The sequence below is a fragment of the Oryx dammah genome, unplaced genomic scaffold (assembly GCF_014754425.2).
Source record: "Oryx dammah isolate SB20612 unplaced genomic scaffold, SCBI_Odam_1.1 HiC_scaffold_19, whole genome shotgun sequence".
NCBI lineage: Eukaryota > Metazoa > Chordata > Mammalia > Artiodactyla > Bovidae > Oryx > Oryx dammah.
The window spans coordinates 15,335,808-15,355,107 of record NW_024070203.1 but is presented as its reverse complement, the minus strand read 5'-3'; the positions used below and the strand labels follow the sequence as shown (position 1 = coordinate 15,355,107).

General features: G+C 57.0%; 1 protein-coding gene across 2 annotated transcripts in view; it reads right to left on the bottom strand.

The window, feature by feature from the left end:
* The window catches only part of SLC45A4 (solute carrier family 45 member 4), a 67,532-nt gene extending 48,447 nt beyond the window's left edge, over window positions 1-19,085 (bottom strand). The window contains exon 1 of one of the 2 annotated variants that reach the window (XM_040261712.1): window positions 18,765-19,085. The gene's annotated coding sequence lies outside the window, so the exon portion shown is untranslated. The remainder of the gene's footprint in view (window positions 1-18,764) is intronic. The other variant, XM_040261713.1, reaches the window with a different exon arrangement.
* Between the last annotated feature and the right edge of the window lie 215 nt (window positions 19,086-19,300).

Sequence of the window (19,300 nt, the reverse complement as noted above, 5' to 3'; positions counted from 1 at the left end):
ACCTGAGCTGTTATTTTACAGTTTGCTACATCCAAACCCCAAAACCTCACCACTAAATGACCCTCCAGTGTCCTGAGCTGTATGCAGAGCCTTGTGGGTGTGGGGAGCCAAGCCCATGACCCCCAAGGACACCATGAGTCTCTGTGCTGAGAAGAGCTGGAGGCACTGAGTGCTTATCCCTTTGAGAAGCGAGCAGCGGACCCCTCTGAACAGGCTGAGGTCTAAGTCACCCCATCCCCCGCCAGCCCCAGGTTTTGGGCCCCCTCGGGCTTCTCGTGCAGCGTCCTAGGACCGGTGCCCCGGGACACACGGGAGAGGCGGGCAGCAGGAGAGACAAACGAGGACACCGAGAAGGTCTTGGGTTCTCCAGAATTGCCGGGTCGACACCAGCTCCAAGTCTGCCTAGGCATTTAGGGCAATTCCGCAGCCCCAGCCAAAGGGGGCTTCGTCCCCTCGGTGCTTGGCCACAGGGGTCCTCCTGGGCGACCTCTCCATAGCTTAAAGGCACAGGGAGAGGCGGCAACGCAGACAGGGACTTACACTCAGGTACAACCCCGGTGGCAGCACGAGGTCAAGGTAGCCAGGAGGAAGGGCCACGGCGCTTGGCGGTGGCGCCCAGCCCTTGCCCAGCCCATGTGTCCACGCAAGGCAGCACCTCCGCTGTACGGTCACGCACGTGCTGCCTGCGCCTGAGCCAGGTCTCGAGGCCAAGGAAGGCGGTGGTGGGGCGTCTCCAGCGGCCTTGACGAGGGCTGACGCCACACCGCCGCCCCCGGCTCTGACTACAGCCACAAGTGCTCTGGGACCCAGTGACCATGGTGGCTTTCTGCAGGGCAGCCGCGAAAATGCTGAGGCTCGTGACCTATGAAGATCCCAGGAGAGCTGGGCGACCAGCGTGGGGCCCCGATGTGGCCGCACGGGACGTGGGCAGGTGCCGGCCTCCTAGGCGCCGGCCGGCTCACGACACACCCCGGCACGCCGGGACAGAAAGTTGGCCAGGGCTGGCGAGGACGTGTGGTATCTATAAAAATGTTCCTCCCGGGGGAGCCTCTGGAAACAGAGACTCCGAGATACTTTCATTCTTTTCCTTATTTGCCACTCTGAAAAATAAGCTGTTCTTCCTATTCTGAAATGGAATACGGTCAAAACCTTCTCCAGTGATTAGTGACCCAAAGAAAAAGGTCACCAGATCCAAAATATGTCTCGTTTGGCCAGGGGCCCGAAGTAACTCTATTCTGTTTATTTGGTTTCTCTCCTGGGGGATAAAAGCGTAATCCAACGCCAAGTTGGCCTGTGCTCGTCCAAGTCTTGTGAAGCCCCAAGACTCAGGAAGCTTCTTGCTCCCTCCAGCAGGTCCTCCTGGGCGCAGCCCCCGCCCAGGCCCAGGGGCTCGTCTTTGTCCCCAGGGGCCTCACAGAGGAGAGAGTCAGCACCCTTTCAGCTGCAGCCATCCGGGGTGTCCACCCTGGGCACTGACCCCCTGCCAGGACAACTGCAGAGAACAGGTGACCGGAGAGGCAGAACCAGAAATGGGTGGTAAGTAGGACTCAGCGTCAGCCTGGCTCCACAGCAGGTGTCCCCCACCCCAGGAGGCTCCCTCCAAGCGCAAGCTCACCATCCCTGGGGGTCCAGCAACGGACAAGGGACCGTGGGTCCCCGCCTCCCCCACCTGTGGGACCTTGGCCCGATGGCTTCTGTAACAGCAGCCGCTGGGACCACGCCTGACACCCCAACATCTCAACAGGCCTTCCTGGGTCAGGGACCCATCTATCACCGTGAGCTCAGAGCCACAGTCTCACGGACAGGGCTGCTGCACAGGCAGTTCCCATGTCTGTCAACCCTTCACTCCAGGGTCACCAGCTGCCCCATCCAGGGTGACAGGCCCACTGCGCGGCCCAGACCCGCATCCTGGTGTTGTGCACAAGGACCCACTTCAGAGGACTCGCTCCCAGGGCGTGAAGCCCACGAAGCCGCCAGCCTTCCGCTCCAACCTGCTAGCCTGCGTCCCCTCGGCGCCCTGTGTGCCCACGTTCACTGACAGTGCTCCCCAGGACGGGCACACGGGGGAAGTTCGAGACAGAGGCTGGCACTGACCGCTGCAGAGGCAGAGGAACAGCACCAAGCGCATGGGCTTGTGCATACTCCCTGTGGCCCACCCAACGGAGCCCAGGATGCGTGCAGTTGTGAGATTTCTGTCTTCCCCAAACGGTCTCTGAAGACGCTCAATCTTGAGTTTGAGCAACACTTCTAGAACCAGTGAGAGGGCTTTTCAGCCCCTGACATCAGTCCACAAGTTGGGTGTCCACAGCGTCCCAGGACACACCTGAGGCCGCCTGAAGGGGCGGGGGTTGTCACGTGGGGGAAGGTGGGTGGGGAGACCCAGGGGGCCCTCCCTCTGGGTTTCTCCTGAATGAACGCTGCCTCAAAGGCACAAGGGAGCCCAGCTTGGCTCCGGCCCTTTGGCTGTGCGCCCTCCCAGCCCAGGGAGGCAGGAGTCTGAGCTTATGGTCCCTCTGGCTTTCAACTCTGGGCCAGAAAGATGGGGCTTGGGCACAGACAAGGAGGACCTGCAGAGGCTAGTGGCAAATGCCCCCCTGCACTCCCGGGGAGCTCCTAGGCTGGGGTAGGGGGCAGCCTCCACGTGCACTCACTGGAAACAGACTATAGCGGGACACATAAGCACGCAAGCTGCAAATGTACCTCACTGCACCTTTACAGATTCCTAAACTCGGAGGACACGGCAGCCCACTCCAGTGCTCTTGCCTGGAGAATCCCGTGGACAGAGGAGCCTGGTGGGCTGCTGTCTATGGGGTTGCACAGAGTAGGACACGACTGAAGCGACTTAGCATGCATGCATGCAAGCCAGCTTAAAGCCTTTCCAGAATAAGGTAAACATAAATAGAATAAGTCACCGTTCCCGAGCGAGCGTTTCTGATCGGTCGCAATGCAGTGACTGCACGCATCTGCAGCGGACCCGGTTCCTGTCCACTATCCCCGCAAAAGCAGGCCCAGGAGACCCCGCTGTCCCCTTAGCAGCAGCCCTGCCTCGACACTGCTGTCTTCCCCATGTGCACACCTGCCCCCAGCAAACAGAAGCAACTGCCTTTCACAGAGCACTCATACCTGGGTGCGGCTGGCCCTGTGAAGGCATCTCCTGGCCAGCTGCCAGGGGTGGGGTGCCGCTCGTAAGGTCAGCATCCGTCCCTGGACACCGAGAACAGCAGAGAGGCACAGGGCAGACGGGGACCCAGGACCACTGCCTGACCTGAGCTGGCCGCTGCTGCTCCAGGCTGCGGGCACTGTCCCTCCTCCCCCATGGCCACCAGCTCTGATCCCGTTCAGAACCGCATACCAAGGGCACTGCCATCGAAGGACAAAGGCCTGCAGGGCCTGCGGGAAGCCTGTAAATGATGAGCGAGAAACTCAGCACACCACCTTACTCTCTCCTCAAGACTAATTTTAAAAGGGAGAAGACATAACCGCAGCTACAAACCTGCCCTGGCGGATATTTACAGCGTCATGACTCAGCTGCCCTGACGGCTGACAGGTGAGGTCACCTGGAGGCATGGCGGTGTTTGCACAAGGGAGCCAGCAACCAGCAGGGCCAGGAGAGCCGGCTGCGCACCGCCCCCAGAACCACCCTCCCTCCTCCAAGGCCCACTGAGCCCCCCAGGGCTAGCCCCCTGGAGAACCCTTCATGGTGCGCCTGCATTACCCAATGTCCCCCAGGGAGCACGGAGCATCCTTGGGAGTGGAAGGATGGCCGGGCTGGCACAACAGCCAATTAAAGGCAGTTAACTACAAATAGGAAAATTATGTATTTGGTTAAAGAAGTTATTCTTTGGGGCATCTGGTTAAGTCTATCAAGAAAACACTTTGGGGAACTTGTCCAGTGCTTCCACTGCAGGGGGGCGTGGGTTCAATGCCTGGTCAGAGAACCCACATGCTGGGCACTTGTGGCCGCCCCCCCCAAAAAAAGAGAGAAGAAAGTTCAGACCATAAAAGGCTCACTGTGCGACTCACCACACCACCCTCCCCGAGGACTGCAGCGGGCTCACGCTGGGCCAGGGAGTCAGGCTGGCAGCAGCCTGGGCGCCTCTAGGCACCAGCTGGCCGCTGCCCGCAGGGTCCCAGGCGGGGTGAGCCCCTTGGTCCGCACACTGCGCCACCCCCTCCCGTGCTCACAGACCCAACCCCATGCTTGTGGCCCAGCTCAGGGGACACAGCGGACAGTGGCACGTCCACCTGCACACGCTTCTGTTCACATGCCGCCTGACTCCACGGCCCCGGCCAGGACACGCGGCCAAACACGCTGGGCCAGCCCAGCTGCTGGCCCCTGCCAGCCTCCTGCCCAGCCACACGGCCCCACGCTCGGTGGTGCTGGCTCTGCCCTGCACGATGGCACGCGTTCCCTCCCCGACTCGGGCGTGCACGGGCCCGGGAGGTCCCATCTCCCACTGGAGTGCGTCCCTCCCTCCCGGGAGCCGCCAAGCCTCTCCCTGGCACTGCATCCTCATGCTTCGTGTGGGCGCGTCACGGCAGCTGAAACTCTGAGCGGACCTCCTAGGTGCCAACTACTGTTCATGGCGCTTTGTGTGTGTGAGCTCGCTCTGTCCTTGCAACAGTCCAATGCGGTGAACACCGTTCTTAGCCCCAGTTTGCAGATGGGAAAACTGAGGCACTAGGTTGCTTGCCCAGAAGCTGCAGGATGGTGACTGCTGGGCCCTCAGGGGGACAAACAGCAGCCCAGATGGCGATACTGTGTCCCAGCGCTGTCTTGAGTCTGTCAACAGTGTCGCTGCTGGGCTGGGAAAATGAACGGGAACTGGCGGGGAGAGGCCAGAGCCCCATTCTGGTCTTGCTTTTTCGTGGGAACCCTCCCCCAAAAGCAGGGGTCAGGTGGTCGCGGAGACCGGCAGCTCACAGGGTGGGCCGGGTGGGAGGAGAGGGCCAGGCGGGAGGAGAGGGCCAGGTGGGCTGGTTCCTTTCCAGGCGGAATTTGAAACCTGGCCCAATCAAAAGTCTTTAGTTCAAAACAACCTCAGCTTCACCTTTTACACAGGACAGACAACCATTAGAGTGGAGCATAAAGTCGCAGAGACGTGCTGTGCCTCGTGGCTTCCCATGAGGACGGGACTCTAATCTTCAGGGCCGGAGATGGGGTAGCAGATTGCTGAGAATGATCAGGGACGGCTGTGCGCTCTGTATCTGAAGAGCATGAAGAGGCGGTGCTGTAAGCGGGGGGGATTCCGGGTTTGCCCAGCTGAAAGGAGCTGGGCTGGAAAGGATCACATGGCCTGTCTCCAGAGGAACTAAGTGGCCGTGTGCCAGAGACCAGAGGGGTCCCTCTGCAGAGGGGGCCTGGAGGAGGCCCACGGGGAAGGCTGCAGAACACCCCAGGCCCTCCTATTCTGTCAGGGAAACAGACTCAGAGTGGAGGAGGCCGCCCCCCATTCCTCTGAATCGGGAGCCCGCCAAGCAGGCCCAGTGGACGCCTGGCACTGTAGCTTCGACCCTCCATCACGGCCCTAAGAAACACCCTGTCCCTCATGTCATCAATGAAAAGGAGCTGGTGGGGCAACTAGAACCCTACACATCCCAAGGAACTTGAAATAAAATACACGTTACGATAGTAGACTGTCATACACATTACATACGTGTAATTATGTGTGCTGTAGTATGTTACAGTATGCACTTAGATAAACAATGCTATATACATTGTTTAACACACACACACGAAAGACAGAGCGTACTGTTCTACCCAGGACTCCCCACAGGTCCTCGAGTCCCTCACACTGTGAGACTGCACGACGCAGCCGCCCTGGGGATCCATGTACGGGGAACCTGCAGGTGCAGGGGGCCCGCTCCCCAAGCCATGACACACATCTGGCTCTAGGGTAACCACATCAGGGGCAGCACAACCAGAGATCTAACCCCGTGCCCCTGAGACCTTCTCGGTGCTGACACCAGGGCCCCTGCGAGCTGCAGCTGCAGGCCTGATCCTTCCACTGCGGCTTGGCTGGGAATTCCACCCACCACCCCGAGCCTGATCTCAATGTGACATTGCTCAACGCTCTTGGACAACCTTGACTCTCGGAGGCTCTCGCGGCTAATTTTAACTACCCTACATTCCCCACAAAGTAAACTGGAGCATCCTAACGTCACGGGCACGACAGCATCCCTGGCAGGCACTCTGCCCACAGCTTCCAGGCTCTCCAGGGCCTGGGATGGATGCCTGAGTCGGACGGGCAGTCGCTGCTCATCCCCGTCACGGCAGCTGGGAAACACCGCCAGCCATCACCTGGGGCTGATCTCCAGCCCAGGGCCAGAGCTAGCCACTCCAGGAGACAAGCAGGCAGCCCACCCAGCGGGTCCTTGACCTGGCTCCAGAGACGGTCTTTTGGCCAGGAGAGCCGTGAGTACCCCCTAGCGCACAGGTAAGATGGTGTTTCCACATTTTTGTGAGAAGGAGGTCCATAGCGTTCAGCAGTCTCAGAGGATCCATGACCCAACTGGATAGAGAACCACCCTGGCTGGGGAACAGGGAGCAGGGCGTACATGCGGTTACTCAACCAGTCAGGGGCACTGTTGCTGTGATATGGCTGTTACATCATAACTTTTTAAGGTCAGTCCTTCCTTCTGTAATTTCCTTTAGAATGTAGTTGAGCAATTCAGGCTCAAACAAACAAAAGGCAGATGAAACAGAAACCAACAAGGGCCAGCCCTGACTGTTGCAGAGCTGGGCACTCTATGAGACACACAGACATGGTGATAGCAAAAAGTAAAGATCAAACCACCATTTCTAGAGTTGATCCTAAAGGAGCCGACAAAAGTACAAACCACTGCAAGTAAAACGACTATCATTCTATCAGACGAAATAAAGTCAGCCCAGTAAGCCTTGACGCCTGCAGAGGAGTCCTGAGTAAATGTTATGTAGTTGGCTTGCCAGGGTGATAATGAGCTTGTTTTGAACCTTCTGTATGTTGTATTAGCTCATTCATTTGGAAAAGTAACCCAGGACAGAGCTGGGGAGGGATGAGTGAGGAAAAAAACAGGTCAGCAAAACGTGGGTCTCACGTTTCATAACCAAACACAACCCATACTCCAGATAACACTCTAATCTAATCTGTACGCCGACTTCAAACGAGGAGTCTGGGCATCACCGTCTCCCTCAGACACGGTCTGGCTCCTCCTTCCGTGCCCGGCTCCAGGCCGTCTGCCAGGAGCTGCACCCCCAGTTCCGAGCCGACCCAGGCCAGGCTTTCTTCCCTCATCCAGCCTCTCACCGTGCTGCCGGTGCACACGCATCAGGCCCGAGCACACGCATCACGGGGCTCAAGCTGCCCTCAAGGTGTTTCAAGGCTGCCCTGCAGATGAGGGGCAGAGCCCGCCTGTAGCCCTGGGGAAGGAGGACGTGGCCTGAAGCCCCAAACCCACTTGACCTGGGCTGCTCAGGACGCCGCCCAGAACCCAAACCACTGTAAGCCCACAGCTGTCAGCTCCCACTCGGACAGCAGGCGGCAGGAAGCTGGTCCTGCAGGCAGGTGCCCGCGCTGACCTGTCACTGCAGCTTGACCAGGCCCCTCTGTGGAAGACCACCCTATCTCCAACAGATTCTTCCCCTCGTGTGGCCTGCTCACTGCTCCACCCGGCGCCCCTGGGGCCCATGGGTGGAAGGCTCCCAGTGGCGGCCAGGCCCGGGATGGGGTGTCACCCCCACTGCTGTGTCCCTGAGCCCCACCTGCCCCCCCATATGGACCTAACTCCCCTGGCTCTGCCTGTGGATGCCACCTGCTCCCCACCACCAGCAGGATGAGACAGATGCAGCCAGACCACCCACCTGCCATCACCCCAGGGCGTCGGAACTGGCAATCCCTGCGACCTCCACATAAGTACGAAGGAGGGACTCTGAAATGCTTGGTCAATTGATCATCAGTTCAGTTCAGTTCAGTCGCTCAGTCGTGTCCGACTCTTTGCGACCCCATGAATCGCAGCATGCCAGGCTTCCCTGTCCATTACCAACTCCCGGAGTTCACTCAGACTCACGTCCATCGAGTCTGTGATGCCATCCAGCCATCTCATCCTTGGTCGTCCCCTTCTCCTCCTGCCCCCAATCCCTCCCAGCATTAGAGTCTTTTCCAATGAGTCAACTCTTCGCATGAGGTGGCCAAAGTACTGGAGTTTCAGCTTTAGCATCATTTCCTCCAAAGAAATCCCAGGGCTGATCTCCTTCAGAATGGACTGGTTGGATCTCCTTGCAGTCCAAGGGACTCTCAAGAGTCTTCTCCAACACCACAGTTCAAAAGCATCAATTCTTTGGCACTCAGCCTTCTTCACAGTCCAACTCTCGCATCCATACATGACCACTGGAAAAACCGTAGCCTTGACAAGACGGACCTTTGTTGGCAAAGTAATGTCTCTACTTTTAAATATGCCATCTAGGTCGGTCATAACTTTTCTTCCAAGGAATAAGCGTCTTTTAATTTCATGGCTGCAGTCACCATCTGCAGTGATTCTGGAGCCCCCCAAAATAAAGTCTGACATTGTTTCCACTGTTTCCCCATCTATTTCCCATGAAGTGATGGGACCAGACGCCATGATCTTTGTTTTCTGAATGTTGAGCTTTAAGCCAACTTTTTCACTCTCCTCTTTCACTTTCAAGAGGCTTTTTAGTTCCTCTTCACTTTCTGCCATAAGGGTGGTGTCATCTGTATATCTGAGGTTATTGATATTTCTCCCAGCAATCTTGATTCCAGCTTGTGTTTCTTCCAGCCCAGCATTTCTCACGATGTACTCTGCATATAAGTTAAATAAGCAGGGTGACAATATACAGCCTTGACGTACTCCTTTTCCTATTTGGAACCAGTCTGTTGTTCCATGTCCAGTTCTAACTGTTGCTTTCTGACCTGCATACAGATTTCTCAAGAGGCAGGTCAGATGGTCTGGTATTCCCATCTCTTTCAGAATTTTCCACAGTTTATTGTGATCCACATAGTCAAAGGCTTTGGCATAGTCAATAAAGCAGAAATAGATGTTTTTCTGGAGCTCTCTTGCTTTTTCCATGGTCCATCGGATGTTGGCAATTTGATCTCTGGTTCCTCTGCCTTTTCTAAAACCAGCTAAAACGCTTTAGCCTTGAAACTGACCCTCGGAAGCAAGACAGTAAGCAGGCAGTGTAGGCAAATCTGGGCTGTCTGGGTGCCCTCAGGACCCGGAGTCCATCCGAGACACCAGAACCCGGCACTGGGCTCCCAGGCGTGCGGCCACTCTGGTCAGAGCGAGGAAAATGGAGCTGAACGGCAAGTCCATGGAAACCGAACATGCAGGCCCTGCTTAATGTAAAAGAGCAGCTCGCCTACTGGTGTCGCATCTACAACATGGAAGAAACACACGGCACTTGCTCTACAGAGCATGAGATGGAGCACAAACACACGGCACTTGCTCTACAGAGCATGAGATGGAGGCCCGCGGCAGCGGGCCTCGTGTGATCCCTTGGGGCTGAACTTCCAGGGATGTCAGGGGAGCGCAGTTATGCTGGGAAAGGCACATTGCACGCATAAAAGCCTTGCAATTAAAAAAAAAAAGTGTGAATCCAGACAAGATCTTCCTGGGGCGGAAATGCGCAAAAAAAAAAAAAAAAGAATGGTTTGAAAAAAAGTTGAAAAATCCTGGTTTGGGGCTTAAGACTAGATTGTGGTAAAAATAAGATTCAGCCAGGCCAAACTCTGACCAGAAGGACCCTGGGCCCATGGGCCAGCATCTTTGGGTCTCCCTTGCACCCTGCCGCAGCGAGGCATTCCACCAGGCCAACAGGCGCAGGCCTGCCTCCGCCCTTGAAAACATGGGTGAGCAGTCAGGTCGGGGGTCACTGGACACAGGTCCCAAACGCCCATTACAAAGCTACCACTACCTGCCTGCCTTTGCCCACTGTCACAGCCCTTGTCGGCCTGTGCCCAGCATGAGGGCAGCTCCCTTGGGAGCCAGTCGTGAAGGACCTGTCTCCGGGGGCAGCAGGGGATGGGGGGCAGGCTTGGCCTGCCAGGCGGGCAGGACACAGGGCCCCTGCCAGTCCCGGTCAGGGCCCTCAGAGCCCCTGGGGAGCTTCTCCAGCAAGGGCACGCATCAGCACCAGTGCCCCCAGTGACCAGCCACAACTCCAGAATGCCCGTCGTGGGGACAGCCGTATGTGCGGTGATGACCTGGCAGACCCAGGGACCCTCCCAGACGCCACCACCTGCCACAGCCTCTGCTCCAGCCCCTCTATGAAGGGCCCGGGGAACAGTATCTGATTACATCTCCTGAGTAGTTGAGCTGTTCTCAGATGTGACACACCCCCCACCCCCTCCACTGCCAAACGGAAGACGTTAACTTCCTAAGCCCGTGAGCACACAGCCCCAGCCTCCAGCCCTCCCAAGCCTCAGGATGATAAGGGTAACCCGGACACCACCCTGCTCCCTCATGTCAGCCAGTCGGGAACCAGCCGCTCACTCCCATGACCGTCCCCCACCAGGCTCTCAGAAGGGCTGTGCTAAACTGGGAGTGTGGGGTTCTCAGTTAGGGGAGCCATGGCCAGTCCCTAAATAGACGGACTTCTCACGTGAAAAATGAGGCTAGCCACTGAAAGACTGTTTTAAGTTGAAATGTTATCAGGAGCTGTGAGTATTAACGGCCCTGAGCCAGGGCTGGGCCTGATAGAGCCCCTCCCAGTCCCCGACCTGTGCCCGAGAGACAGGATCCAGGGCAGAGAGACAGAACGCCATCTTCCCTCTGGGACGCGGGGGACAGTACGGGACTCACCGAGCAGCCTCAACTTGAACCAGTCTCCTGAGCTGCCTGGGGGTCGGGGGAGGCCCACTACAGTGCGAGCACACAGGGACCTTGAGGAGGGCAGCCAGGACACCAGGCCAGGAGAGCGGCTGGGTGGGCGGGAGGGGGCGCACTGACCAGGGCAGGGGGCTCGGACATTCCATGCCCAGTCCACGCGCCTCGCTGTACACATGCTGAAGGCAGCTCCTTTCCACGGGCTGCGCTGCGGTGGCCACGGCACAGAGCATCTGTCCTCGGCTAAGAGGACTGGAGAAGTCCAAGGATGCCACGCTGGCCAGCAGCACGCCATGCCCCATGCCCTGGCCCCTCCCGGCCATGCCATGAAGGCTTAGCGGGGCCTCCTCCCCCGGCACGTCTCTGTGGCAACCCAGGCGGGTCGTCACTAAAGTGGACTCAGCTGGAGGTCCATCCCACCTCCACCATGCAAAGCCACAGCAGCACCCTCATGCCCGGACAGCTGGGCTCTCTTCCTTCCTGAGCCAGCCATAAGAGCCTCCACTTCTGAGAAGTCCTCCCTGAACAGGCTCAGGTGAAGATGGTAATAACCACCTGGAGCGTTCGGCCAGCACTGTGTCTCGTCTGTGTACTCTTCTTCAGCTCTCGCCTCTCTGCTTAGACGAGAACAGCTTTTGCATTTCCCGCTGTCCCTAGTACGCTTTCCAGCAGAGGCACTCAGAAGACAGAACTCCACAGGGACTCCTTAAGCTCTCTAGGCCTGTTTCCTCATCCATAAAGTGGGGACAGCACCTTCCCGTGCAGAGTGCTCGGCAAATTCGGAAGTTACCTCCGAATCTAGGTGGCACCTTGCACGGAACCTGCCCATGGTCCCCACACACAGGCGCCTGATAAAGATGCCTGGGGCCCTTCTAAGGGGCTGGGAGCACCCACAAATACTCAGAGAGGATGGGCGATGCCTGGACACATCACTGCCACCCGGTGACCCCCATTCATCAGGACTACTAAGGAGAGCCCACCAGGCTCAGTGCACAGGATGGCCTCGCTGAGGGTCCGGGTTCCTCCCCAGACAATCCACGTGGTGGCCTTACAGCTGCCCCTGCCCAGATCATTTAAGTCAAGAACATAGAGGACTCCCGCCTAAAGCCAACAGGGTTGGCAGAGCAGCAGGAGCGGTCCTCCAGCCCTCTCTCACGGAGCTGGCCTGCCACAGGGCAGGCCTGAGATCCCAGGCCACATATGCTAAAGGGCTCCAAGCCCAGGCTGAGCTGGGCGGACAGTAATAACCCCAGATGGACAGGTTCTAAGGGGCCATGAGGAAATCCACGTTAAAACTGGTAAACTTTCCCCAAATGGTGTGGAAACTAGCCAGTGCTCCAGGCTCCAGACGCTCCCTGCCGCTCAAGGCAGAACCAAAGGCCTATCTGACCTTCACAACCACAAGCCACCGCCTTTCACGGGCTCTTATCCGCGCACAGCCTCTCCGCACAGGCGGCTCCTACGGCCGGGGACGAACTCTGAGACCTGGCCCGTGGCAGCCAGCCCACCTGCCCCGACGCTGCTCCTGCCTCCTCTCCATTCACAGCATCGGTGTCGCCACCGCTGTTCACCCGCTGGGAAAACGGTCCCCACTCTCACCTGCATTTGGTGAGCAACAAGCGTTTCGCCCTGTGAAAATGTACTGATATTTTCCAAACGCTGTCACAGCATGAGAGCGAAAGTCACATTCCCCAGACTTCCAGAAACACGTATATTCATATGGGTGGAGGCGCCCTGCACCCCCACGGCTCACGGTGCCACCCAGGGGATCCAAAACCTTGGGCCTGGCACCCTCATCGGTGAGGCCCAAGGTGAGCTTGCGGGCTTGGCCACTTACCGTGTGGCTCGGGGTAAACTGCTTGACCTCTCTGTGTGTGCCCCCTTCTCCTCTCTGTTACACAAGCACAGCCCTGGCCGCATGGTTAGAGGAGGAGCCGAATGCTCCGCCCAGGAGGACCCAGCCCTCAGGGCCTGCTAAGTGCCAGGAACAAACCCGCATTATGCTCCCCAGGCCCTAACACAGGGGCTGGAGCTCCGAGTGGTGGGCGGCTGCTGGGCCAAGGTCACCCGGCCGGGGCTGGCACCAGCACCAGGCGCTAGCGTGTCTCTGCTGCAGACAGCGGCACAGGGTCCCTCCCGATCCTCTTAAGAATTAAGAACACTTTCAACGTCTGAATAATTCGAGGATGAGCCAGCTCGAGTGTTTTAAACAGCGTTGAGTCCTCCCTCAGCCGCCCTGTCCCACGAAGCTTGCTGAGCCCCATGCCGGCAAATCCAAGAACATGCTGGCCTCAACCCCACAACCCACCCCCACCCCTCGCACCGAGTCACAGGTGCCTGCAATGGGCGCTCGGGGGCGGGGGGGCAGCCCCGGACACCCTGGAAGGCCCGGTTCCCTCCGGCAGAGGGTGGTGGTGTGCAGGGTGTGAAGGCGAAGATTCCAGCTGCCGGCTTTTACTGTAAGTGATGCGAGGAAGCCCGACGGTGATGCCAGCACCCCAGCTCTCTGAGCAGGACAGGCATGCCGAACCCCTCGGTGTGGGGTCACCTGGACACCCTGGTTTCCCGTGAGCAGCCCAAGCCTCTAAGCCCCTGTGGCGAGGGCCCTAATCCTTTAGTACCGAGGCCCAAACGGCCAAGAAGATGTGAATGTGGATCTGGGCACAGGGGTCTCCACAGGGCGGGGGAGGCGGCACGGCCTGGCCCACCGCCTCACTCCCGGGATGGACCCCGGGACCCCCAGATGGGGCCGTGCCTCGCTCCTACCTTCTCTTATCTCTACAAACCAAGGCTCGGCCTCACGGTCTGAGGACACGCGTTGCCCAGGTTCAAGGAGAAGCATTCCTAAGCGGATTGCTAACGGCGGGGCCTGAGGACGCGAGACGGGGGGACGGCAGGCTGGCCCACATGAGCAGGGTCCGCAGAGCTGGGAGAGCAGCCAGCCTCCTGCCCAGCACGAACACCAGCAGCGGCACACCCTGGTCACCTGGAATCTCCCCTATGCCACAGACTGCCCCGCAACACAACGTTCTACAGCCTCCAGCCAAAGCCTGTTCTGGGTCAGGGCGGGAAGGCAGAGCAATCTGCTGAATTACTAAATTTGCTGTCATATCTAACGTCAACTGGCTTTTAGGCTAAACACAGTACATGTTCACGTTTCGAGGGCTTCTCTGGCTCACCTAGGGGAAAGCCAGCCTGGACTTCAAGCAGCTCTGAGGAAGGTCTGGAAACTGATGCCAGCGCCACCCACTTCTTAGGGTGAGGCCCTGCTTCCCAAACCCCGACCTGCCAGGCTCCTCTGCACCCCCAGCCCAGGGGCCCTCACCCTGGAGACCAGCAGCGGGCACACTCTTCTCCCTGCTGACACTCTCCCTGGGCCCGAGAAGGGAGCCGGGCAGAGTAGGCCGATGGATTCCTGCAGAGGGAGCAAAAACCTCTTTAACTCACAGCACTAGTCCACAGGCTTGCATTTTAACCCAACCAAATAAAAATGCATTGTCACTAACCAAAACACACTCGTGTATGAGCTGCACCATCTTGTGCCCTTTAACATAGTCCATCTAGGAAACACCCAGTCAAACATCCCGGCACACGCAGAGGAGCACAGAAGCCACCATCAATAGCCTGCCGCTCCATCCACCAAGCCGGCTGGGTGACAGAGCAGCACTCTACAGCCCGTGTGCAAACACCAAGCGCCCTCAGGGTTCTCGGGTGTGGGAGGCTCTGAGTTCACAGATCCTCAGCATTATCCTGTCTGTGGTCAAGTCTAACGGTCCCCGCCACCAAGGTCACCTTCACACTCTCCCTTCCTCAGTCCCTGTTGGGAGTGGGGGTACCGGCATTCAAGGACAGGGGGATAATTCCTTTAATGGAGGCGCTTTAAAGGGACCCAGCCAGCTCTTTAAGACACATTCTGCCTATGTGTAGTTATCAAGTAATTATCAAGACCTGCAATACATTTCTGCTTCTGTAATCAATTTTGTACTGATATTTACAGTGACGAAAATCTCTCCTGGGGCACCTGCCTGGTGGTTGGGAATCCGCCTCCTGGTGTGGGGGGTGTGAGTTTGATCCCTAGTCAGGGAACTAAGATCCCATGTGCCGTGAGGCAACCGGGCCCATGTGCCACAACTACTGGGCATGTTCACCACAACCATAAAGAAACAGCACCGAGCCTGTGTACAGATGCAGCCATAAGCAAATAAATACTTTAAAAAAATTTCCTCCGGATTAACACAGCTTCACGATCACAGAAATGTTTTAAACTGCAGTTTAGGTATACTCTGGTGACAGAGAAGTGTGAAGAATGATCAGTAAAAGGCTTTCAAGTATAAAAGTGCATGACATTAAAATTCCACAAGGAAAAATGGAGCAAACACACAAGATAAGGAAGAAAAGAAGACACATGTGTTAAAACTGTTAAAAACAGTATGCTCCTTTTTTCAAAGGGTGAGGGTGGGCTATCAGATCATTAGAGTGTTTAGTTATTTTAAATGAAAAAGTCTAGACGGCAACTTAAAAATGTGCTCATAGGTTTTTTTATTTCACAGAACAGGGGCAAGAAAGTCTGAAGATCTCTGCTTTAAGGGAATGTCACTCTGAAGCACTCCTAACTTAACAGGTGATCGCAATGATGAGAGGGCTGCCTTCCAGCCCCTCAGCGGGTGCCCCCCTCACCATCCCCCCACCGTCCACATCCCAACTTCATCCTCAAACCCCTCCCCTCAAAATAACTGATGGAAAAACACTCCTCTTTCCAAACCAAAAATCATCTCCTCTTTCGGATAAATGTATTTTCCTAAAATGGTGATTAAAATGTTGTTTGTCTAAAACTGTGCAGGAAGATCTATATGTAAAATCTCATCAACCACGACACCTAGACCAGAATCCACTCTCTTCCAATCCCTCTTTATCTAAGGGTCTACTATGGATTTTGCGCTCAAGACCTTCCTTTCTTTCCAATGGGAAGAATTTGGTCACCAACCAATTCAACGAGCTCCAGGATTCAAGGGTGAAGCCCCAGGAGAGACCCTCCAGCAAACTCCAAAAACTGCAAACCAGCTGACACAGAATCCCAGGCTGTAAGGTACTTCTTGAAGGCAGCACAATAAAGAGCCTCTCGGGCACTGGTTCAGGAATGCGGCTTCCCTCACTGCCAGCGAAATCCTGCAACAGGTTTGGGAGGAGGCAAACAACATCGGCCCAGGTGGAACAAAGCCTCCCTCCCCTGGGCGCAGGGCCAGCAGAGTGGGGGAGTGAGGCCAGGGCAGCCTTGCACAGTGACTCAAAAAGACTCTGCAAACCCTCCAGCTGTGGGGGGATCCCACTTTGGGACAGCGAGCACCCCAACCCTGCACCTGGGGGCAAAATGCCTGGCACAGTGCACACCCTCATTTGGGGGCTCCCTGCAGGCCCAGCTATGGACTCTGGGGACATGTCTTCGCTTGAGGTTCCAAACTAGCAGAAGAGAACTCAGAGTCCTTCTCTCCAACCCTGAGGACCTGTTTCCTTTCCCACCATCTCTAGTAGCAGCAGCATGCTTACCCCAAGATGAGCGAGCTCAGCAGAGGACCCAGACAGACTACCACCCGCACTTCCGGGTGTCACATCTGTGTCCAGTGTCCGGGCCGTGTCCCAGCGCTACTACCGACCCGGGTGTGAGGGGAACACTGTCGCTGCCCTGAGAACAGCAGGAATCACGCTGCAGCCCTGCAAGCCTGAGGCTCTTAATCTTCTTAAAATGCCTCCTCTGAAAGTCACTTGGCGAAGCAGCAGCTTCACAAATACTATGAGGCCCCCAGTGAACGTTTCCAGGGTCACCACTACCTAAGTGGCAGAGGGTTGAAAATGACGGCTGTGTAGTCTGGTCTGAATGCAGGCAGGGAAGCTTCCTTTGCGCACACGTTCAAATGTCCACAATCTCCTAGTTAGCTGGAAGTGCCTTACTTCACAAAGGGTTAGCATTTAATACTCTTTAAAAAAAAAAAAAGCCACTCATTTTGAAACTTCCACATTAAAAAGATCCTTGTTCATTGGTTTTGGTGGGATAACTAAGCTAATCTGAACAAGGGGACCTTGTGTGGGCAGGGGTGGGGGAAGGGCGGTGGGCCTGGCCTGGGGCTCCCGGGGGTCCTCTCCCACCTCCTTTCTCTATGGCTGCTCCTCCTCCGGGAGGCTTTTCCCCTCTGGTCAGATTCCCACTCTGCAGCGCTAAAACGCTCTCAGGTTTCCTGGCGTGGAGATGAAGGCAACCCTCCTAATGGGGTTTTGCTGAGTGTCTCTTAATCAGCGGAATTATGTTGTGATTAAAAAAGAAGAAAATCTGGGAAACCAGAGGAAGCGAGCGTGGAGCAGTACCCTGGCCCGTCCTTAGCGGGGACTCGGCTTCCAGCGCGTTCTGGCTCCACAAATTACAGACACGGCTCTGCCAGGGGTGTTCCCGGGGAGGGCACTGCAATTTGGGGTTGTCTGCCACCTACTGCGCTCACCAGTCAGGCCGACAGGCTGTTAGTCACGAACCACCCCTGCCGGGCTGGGCTGCTGGGCCCCACAGGACAGCAGGAGCGGCCAAGAGGGTGCAGACGAGGGACAGGGACCAACAGGCACCGCGGTCAGGACACGCCAGCAAAGCCCAGACCCCAGTGAGGCCATCCACTCTCCTCCCTACCGTCCCTCTGACAACACGGATAAAACCAATCCAACACCAAGCAGCCTGAAAATGCCTGTGTGTGCTCTCCTCCACTGGGGATGGGGGAGCAAGCGGCCGTTGCCGCAGCCCCTCCTCCCCCGCAGACCTGCAGGGCGGGCTCTCCCGGCTCCGAGAGGCCAGGGTCCTGTTGCCAGGCTTCTCCCGCCCCTGCCCGACCTCCAGCAAGCAGTGCTGAGGGCAGGGAAGAGCCCCAGGATGTTAAAAAACTGCCAGGCACCTTGGAGATCGCCCAGTCCAATCTCTGCTCTGCTTTCCCAATGCGGCACGGGCCGAGGCTGCAGCACGCATCTCAGCCAGGGAAGCAGGCCCACTCTCACAGGCCCGGAACCCCCGGGCAGCCTCCCCAGGGGGACATCCAGGCCACACACACCTTCCACTCAGGGTCTAATATGCATTTCAAATGCGTCTCAAACTAGCCCCTACTTTCCTTTACAGCTGCTGCCCATGATTTATCAATTAGCCCGGACGGGACTGAAATTCCATATTTTTAAGACAACCGACTCCTCCCTCCCTGCCACTCCAGAAGACCCAGCATTCTGCAGCCACAAGGATCTTCCCACCCAGGACCTACACAGCTCCAGGCCACAGCCGCTGCCCCTCCCCACCTTCAAGTGGATTCTGCAAAACCTTTTGAGCACTCAATAAATTCTTACTGTTTCTTTGAATACATAATTCAGATCCACCAGAAAACTGAGGAAAGTATTCATTTTTAAAGGCGGCTAGGGTCACTCTTTGGGATGCCCTGCCATTTAATACACCGCATCAGGGTAATACACCAATCCTCCAGCTTTTTATCGTCTTCCTTTTTCTCCTACTACAGGCGCAAAATATAAGAGCTGAAAGATTCCCCCTTACCCTATCACTGAAGTGCAGAGCACACTCACAGAACCCCGGAAGATCGACCTGGCTTTTCCCAGAAGCAGCAGGCTTCGATTCTGACAATCGTTTGACCCTACAACGATGGCTTCAATCACTCATCTTCTAAACCCTCATCCCTTCCCAGGCCTCAGGCTAGGAGATGCCCCCAAAACCAGGAGCGACCAGGCCCCTTTTGGCTGGAGTCAGCAGAGGAAACCGATGGGGCTGGATGGCTCAGTGCCCCCATTCAGAAAGGAAAAAAAAACTCACACTCCCTAGGAGATCAAGTATGTACCCCACCCCCCAGAATCACTATGAATGATTAACCGGGAGGCTGTGTTTTTTTAAAACCACCACCCCTCCCATTTTGACATACCTCCTCTGAAAAAGCCCTTTGCTGGAAGGTGTTCCCCCGCAGCCCAGTCAAGAGCAACACACCCTGGGGAGGAACGGGTTAAGTTCAAGAGCTCTGGGAGGCCAGCCGGCACGGGAAAGGGAGAGCGGTGCAGAGATGCAGACAAACGTGCGGGGACTTCTGCAGGGCAGGGGCTGCTGGACCTGGGTGTACCGAGGCATTGGCCCCTCTTCCCCAGGCACAGCTTGGCTGCGGGAACGGAGGTGTCTTCAAAGGGGCAGACCAGAGGACGGTGCAGGTAAGACAAACAAAACACAGGGGCAGCCCCGAGTGTGGCCGCCCTGCGAGGCCGCTGAGGGCGTGCGAGTGCGGGGACAGGAGGGTTTCAGGCAGAGCGGACAGTGGCTGAACTCAGAAGTTGGCGACGTGAGGCCGAGGGCGCGGGGCAGGGTCGGGACCAAGGGGGCTGAGGCGCCAGGCTTCCTGCGGGTAGAGTAACCCGAGAAGACTGGGGTGGGGGATGCCGAGGACTGCGGCCGGGGCAGGGTCCAGGGGAA